The sequence below is a fragment of the Gracilinanus agilis genome, unplaced genomic scaffold (assembly GCF_016433145.1).
Source record: "Gracilinanus agilis isolate LMUSP501 unplaced genomic scaffold, AgileGrace unplaced_scaffold31560, whole genome shotgun sequence".
Taxonomy (NCBI): domain Eukaryota; kingdom Metazoa; phylum Chordata; class Mammalia; order Didelphimorphia; family Didelphidae; genus Gracilinanus; species Gracilinanus agilis.
In genome coordinates this window covers 1-7,500 of record NW_025364202.1, presented here as the reverse complement: position 1 = coordinate 7,500, position 7,500 = coordinate 1, and positions in this window count along the sequence as shown.

Here is a 7,500-nt window from a genome sequence, read left to right as displayed (position 1 = left end):
ATTCTATAGTAGTATATAATAATATATTAATCTATATTAGAACTAAGACTTTTGGGACACCTTGTATAATACGTACTAATATATTATCGGTAAATGGCAAATCATTCCAGGATCTTTGCCAAGAAAATCCCAAATGGGGTCACGAAGAGTCAGACAGGACTAAAAAGGACTGAACAACAACAAAAACTCTACAATATGCATTTTGCCTGTATAGATGCATATAAATGGAAAAACAAGCTTCTAGCAGTATTGGCTTGCTCCCTGCACAGTGCCTTCTTTTCTCCTCAAGCTGGCCAAATGCCCTTTTTGTTCGGCGAGTGCAGCTCTGACACTTCCTTTGAGGTTTTTTTCCTCCTACTTCTAGGGCATTAAGAACCTCTAAATCTGTTGCATGATGTGGAGAGTTGTTCAAGTTTCCCAGTACTGCCAATTTTCAGAGGAGTGGGTGGTAGAAGAGACTCCATAGAACACAGCAGCAATGGCTGCAATTTTTACATTAGAAGCCAAAGTCTGTCATTTGATATAGCTTCAAGGGCCAAGCACTGACAGGAATGAGGCTAATGAAAGAGACAAAGACCCTAATTCTGCTGTTTCCATCCACCACAATGAGATGTTTGTCTCTGCTGTCATAGCAAATAAATGATAAAAGCCTCGCATAGATAGGCTGCCTCAATGCAAGCATACAGATGATTTTTATTACTAGATCCATATTTTTTCAATACATAACTGTTTTCCTTAATAACTTAATGACCAAAGAGCATTGGAGAGTAATTCCTTGGCCACCCATCTACATCCTTCATTACTTCAAGAATCTATGAATTCATTAATATAAGTACTTCTCAACTGAAGCAGCTCATAAATGCTCTATGTCTTAGAGACCATTGTTTCATGAGTTTCTGGAATCAGAGAGGCTCATTTCCTGTTCGTGATATTCCTCAAACGCTGGTCTGTACCTGAGTTCTTTCCAGCTGAATAAAACCTTCCAGAGCTTGTACCATACTATCTTTAGGCCTTCTAGAACCCAAGATCCCTTCCATCCATGATGAGGCATTGAAATCAGACTTTAGCATAAGAATGAGTAAGAAAGCTTCCCTCATTTTTTTAGGCAACCTGGGACCAAGGAAGTGGGGAGTTCACCATGTTGATGCTGGATTTAATGCAAACAATCAATTTATCCCACTTTCACTCAGAACATCTGAACTCAAGATATCAATCAGCTTCAGCTTTACTAGTTTCTGGGATTACAGGCATGTGGGACCATGCCCAGTTATTAAGCTAATTTTTTTTTGCAAAACTTTAATTAATTAATTAATTTAGAAGATTTTTCCATGGTTACATGATTCATGTTCTTTCCCTCCCCTTCTCCCAACCCCCTTCCATAGCCAACGAGCAATTCCACTGGGTTTTACATGTGTCATTGATCAAGACCTATTTCAATATTATTAATATTTACATTAAGCTGATCGCTTAGAGTCTACATCCTCAATCATATCCCCATCAACCCATGTGATCAAGCAATTTTTTTTCTTCTGTGTTTCTACTCCCACAGTTCTTCCTCTGGATAGCGATAGCATTCTTTCTCATAAATCCCTCAGAATTGTCCTGGATCATTGCATTGCTGCTAGTAGAGAAGTCCATTACAATCCATTGTGCTGTAGCGTATCCATCTCTGTGTACAATGTTCTCCTGGTTCTGCAACTTTCACTCTGCATCAATTCCTGGAAATTGTTCCAGTTTATATGGAATTCTTCCAGTTCATTATTTCTTTTAGCACAGTAGTATTCCATCACCAGCAGATACCACAATTTGTTCAGCCATTCCCCAAGTGAAGGGCGTCCCCTCATTTTCCAATTTTTTGCCACCACAAAGAGTGTGGCTATAAATATTTTTGTATAAGTCTTTTTCCTTATTATCTCTTTGGGGTATAAACCCAGCAGTGGTATGGCTGGATCAAAAGTCAGACAGTCTTTTAAAGCCCTTTGGGCATAGTTCCAAATTGCTATCCAGAATGGTTAGATCAATTTACAACTCTACCAGCAATGCATTAATGTCCCAATTTTGCCACATCCCCTCCAACATTTGTTACTTTCCTTTGCTGTCATTTTAGCCAATCTTTTAGGTGTGAGGTGATACCTCAGAGTTGTTTTGATTTGCATTTCTCTAACTATAAGAGATTTAGAATACTTTTTCATATGTATTAAGCTAAATTTAATCAACCATCTGTGTCATTTTTTTTAATTACCGAGAAAACAAAAGAAGAAAAATTCCAGATGAATTCAATTCAATCTAGTTGTATAGTGAATAGAGAGCTGGACAAATCACTTAATCTTTTGGGACTTTGGTTTCCTCATCAAAAATGGAAATGTTGGACTCCTTAACACCTAAACTGCCTTCCACCTCTCAGTCTACAGTTCTCTTACTTTCAAATTCCAGAATTTGAGTTAATTCTGAAATTCACTCAGACTATAAATCACAATATATTGTACTTGTTTTTTGCTTATTGATGGTTAGGATGTCACATTGTAATGCCTGGAATAACACACATTAGTTAGATTCTCATTGCCTCAGATCTCTTGAAATACCTCCCCCTTCTGTTCCTCACCCCTATCCTTTGCATCTTAATTACAAGCTACAACCTAGAAAGCTTGCCCCTTGACCACTCCATCAAAGATCAAAGGCAATTTATTTCTTTGGCCTGCTACAGAGAGAATTTACAGGTTCCCTTCCTAGGAGACCCACAGAGTGGATTGTATGTTGACCTTAAAGCAATGTCTTGACTTGCCAATCTATGGCCTCTCTCTAGGATAAACTGGAAATTAAATGTGTGGTATTAAAATTAAATCTGGGCCAATAATGTTGAAAACTCGGTGAATTCTCTGCCTTCCAACATTGAATTTTTAAAGTTTAAATCAAGCCACTGAGTGTAAGTTACATTATACAACTAATTTAAATATCACCCTTATGCAAAAAGAGGACAAAAAAATTAGCTTCAAATCTCAGAGGAACACTCTGCTGATTCATTTCCATTTTTAAAATCAGCCAGAAACACTAGACATTTGATCCAATAAATCAGATTTAGGGCCACAAAAGCTCTGGTCCCTGGAGAGGGGTTTTTAGGCCACATATTCCAGCTAACCTAGAAAATACCAGTTGTTGTGCTAAGTAATTCACTTTAAGGGGGAGGGAGGGAGAGAGAGAGAGCAGGAGACAAGTCCTTCCATTGTATATTGAAGCAGTATTTTGTCATCACCTTCTGGTTCTATTCCATTTTCTACAACTTACTATTTAAAACACATCAAGGAAAAGCAGTACAGGCTCTCCTTGCCCCTTGCTCCCCATTCTCTTTCCTTCAGTTCAGTTAGTTGGCTTGGGTCCCTGGATGACTGAGTGAATTTACTTTATGTGCTATGGAACCAAGTTGGAAAAGTTCTTCCTGAATCTTGCCTCACAAAAGAAATAGGTGAAGATCTGTGTGGCCTGGAATTTTCTGGGCCTATGGCTGACTCCCAAGTTATCCCCAGTAATAAAAGAGGCAAAATTTTCAACCTTTAAGTTACTGTGGCTTCTAAGTGACTACAGACCTGAGGTGTCCACGTTGTATTGATGGATTTCATAAGCTTGTTGAATATTAAAATATTAAAAGCTGTTATTTTATAGGTTTTTAAAAGAAATTATAGTTCTAAAATTTCTACTGATTTATATAGATTGATATGTTATTTATCATTATAAATAATTTTCCTATGGTTATTTTGTTGGTATATGTATTCTTTCTTCTTTGGAAAAATTCTAGCTGTCTTTTGTTTTTATAACACCTTCATTTCTAAATATATCTCTCCCTCAGCAAATAATCCTTTGGAACAAACAAAAGAATTGATAAAAGGAAAATCCACAAAACTAATCAAATATCAGCTGAGTCTGATGCTATATACAATTTTCCAAACTTATAGTCACCCATCTCTGCAAAGAAGGGAGGAAGATACATTTTCTCATTTCTTTCCTAGGGCCAAACTTGGTCATTATAATTGAATCATTTTTCTTTGCTATTAGTTATATTGTGTTCCTGATTCTGCTTAGTTTACATATCAGTTCCTAGAAATCTTCCCATTTTTTTTCAAATCTTCATATTCATTATTTCTTACAGCACAGAAACATTGTTACATTTATGTGCCAGTTTATTTATGCAGTCCTCAACTGATTTTTTTTAAAAGCTTAACTCCTGTCCTAGTAACAACTCTAAGGCAGAAGGGCAAGGGGCTAGGAAAATGGGAGTTGTGACTTGTCCAGGGTCATATAACTAGCTTAATTGATTTTTTCATCCAGTTTATTCCTATCACAAAAAAAGTGTTTCTAAGGTTTCTAAAATCTATAAATATGTTTTTTCATGTATACAAATATGAATGTGAATAGTCATAATTCTCCTAATATATTCTCCTAATTTCATTTTGGGAAAAGAGCACTATGAATTTTATAAACACAGTCCTATTTTTGTCCAAGCCTTTAGTTTTCCTGTCAAATAATTTTATGACACTACACAAGGGTAAGAGATGGGACTCCTGATTGGCTGAGAAATCCCTGTTCCCAAAACACTGTGTTCAGTGTCCAGGAGAGAGGTATGACTCCAGATTGTTGGAGGACTTTAAGAAAGGTGGTCAAGCAATTCTGAGGGACTTATGAGAAAGAATGCTATCCACATCTAGAGAAAGAAATGTGGAAGTAGAAACATGGAAGAAAAACAGCTGCTTGATTACATGGGTCAATGGGGATATGACTGGGGATGTAGACTCTAAGCGATCAGCTTAATACAAATATTAATAATATGGAAATAGGTCTTGATCAATGACACATGTAAAATCCAGTGGAATTGCTCATTGGCTACGGGAAGGGGGAGGGAAGAGGAGAGGGAAATAACATGAATCATGGAACCATGGAAAAATATTCTAAATCAATTAATTAAGTAAAATTTTTCAATAGGAAAAAAAAAAGGTGGTTAAGAACAGCAATCTTCTGGATGGTACACTGGGGATTTCCTCTAAAGCATGAACATGTGGGGCTGCCAGGTCCCCAAATGCCCTGATTTCCAGTGCTGATAACCGTAGAGACACCTAAAAGTAGTCTCCTCCCCTAGAATCCTGGGGGATCCTGCCTGTTCCTCACCTACTGGGCTACTGGTAGTTCAGGCACAATCCTGCTCATCAAAAAGGCAGAAATCACTGTCTCCTTTGGAGAGAGAGTAAGCCAGATCCCAGATGATATATCTATCCACATGGACAATGGACATGTCCCATGTGGACATCTTCATCTCTATATTAGAAATATTTTATATGGATGGATGGGTGATGCAATATCTGGGATATGAATTTAGTATGTCTCCAGTAAAGAAGCACACTGCTATTTCCAAGAGCAGTATTGAAAAGTTCAATTTAGGATAGGCCATTGATTAGGAACTGTTATTGATTGCTCTGATTTTGTAGTAAGAAATAGGACCAGCTATTAATAAACTTAATAGTTGAGTTGAGTCAACTTTAAAATTTTAGATTATTGGAAAGCTCATCATTTAGATAAAATATACTCACATAAGAAGATACTTATACTAGTCATTTAGGTATAAGAACATATATATATATAAAAGAGTGGCTATTTGTAAAAAATTCCCTTCCTCCGCCCTTTTGAAATTTGTTTGTTACAGGTCAACCACAAACCAGCCAAGAGGATAGAGATTTCCTGCCTCACTGAGAATCTAGATCCTCCTTCCAAGGAGGCTATCAAAACCTACTTTCAAAAAAAGGATAACTACATGATAGACATAAGCTCTGAGCCAATCTAAAGCTAGAATTATCAGAGGTCCCACCTTAGACACTCATCTATCACCCCAGTTACACTCAGGAGTAAAAAGTTCCAAATCACATATATTGGGATCCTCCTTGTTTGTTTTTACTCTTCTCAGTTTGCTTGCTCCGTTTGTTTTTACTCTTCTTTCCCATGTTAATTGTTTTCTTTTGGTAATCCCTAGCTTTGCTCCTTTTTTTTTTTTTTTTTTTGTATTATAAAATTATCTCAATGCTAATGCTCAGGGTCTCGGATCAAACTGGGTGTGTCTACAGACTGATAGCTTTGTATGACTTCGATGCCTCATATTAAAACCAAACTACTTGGAAATCAGGCTCTCTCAGTTTTTTTCTTTACAGTTTCTAGTTGGAACTGAGTCTATTATCAACATCAAGTATTGGTAGTCTAGGAAGACAATAAGAAATTTAGAATAAAAGACATTTTTCCTACATACTCTCAAGGGGAAGATAATACTAGGCTTACTATTAGCAGCTAAGCTCCCTCCAACCAAATACTGGTTACCCAAAACACTATCTCAAATAACTAGTAAACTTCTTTATCAAAATAAATAGTAAATAGAAACTGGAGAAGTAATACTGATCGAACAATAGACTAGACCTTAATAAATTAGTTCTTTGATGTAGGACCAAAACACTTAAAAACCTCAGCTCAACCGAGGTGAAAGTGATGTATCTAATGGGTGGGGAGGAGTCCTCTCTTAGCATTCTCTAAGGTTGCAAGCATTGGAAGTCAGGGGCATGATAGAAACTAGCATCATCATAAGTCTATAGCAGTGGTTCCCAGACTTTTTTGGCCTACTGCCCCCTTTCCAGAAAAAATATTACTTAGCCTCCTGGAAATTAATGTTTTTAAATTTTAATAGCAATTAATAGGAAAGATAAATGTACCTGTGGCCATCATTGCTCCTCTTGATCTCTGCAGCACCCACCAGGGGGCAGTGATGCCCACTTTGATAATTACTGGTCTATAGCTTCAAAGAGATTTCCAATGGGCTGCAGAAATTCTGTTTGACTCTCTCAACAGCTTCTAATACTCTGAAAACATATCTCTTTCATGTGTGTCATTCACAGCATCTCAGCCTCAGAGAACTCTGGCAAACAGGAGTCATAGCCCTTACATAGAACAAAATACAACATCACAAGGCTGTCCTTTTGCTGAAGGCCCCAGGCTTAGGCTGTAGTTACATAAGAAAGTTTTTTCATTAGTCAATATTACTGAGAATAATTTAGCAAAAGTCATCTGAGTCTCTTACAGATTTCAGAAGCACAAGTCCAAGTTTAAGAAGTCCAAAGCTTCTAATACTGTTACAGGTGAGAACGAATGGGAGAAATTCAGAATTGGAAGACACCACACAGGTCATCCATCTGATCCTGATCTGATCCCTTATACAACATTCCTAACAACTCATCATCCTTTGAATCTTTGAAGTTTAGTCCCACCACTTAGCTATCGCTGGGTTTACAGCCTCAGAATATTGAAAGCACAATACATTATTTAAATGTCCAGTTTCCAGAGATTACATAACTCAGGTTTAGTCCTGGAGCAGTGTGGTTATTAGCTCTGGAAAGGAAATAAATAGAAGAAAGAAAAGGAAAAAGGAAGAAAGAGAAAGGAAGGAAGGAAGGAAGGAAGGAAGGAAGGAAGGAAGGAAGG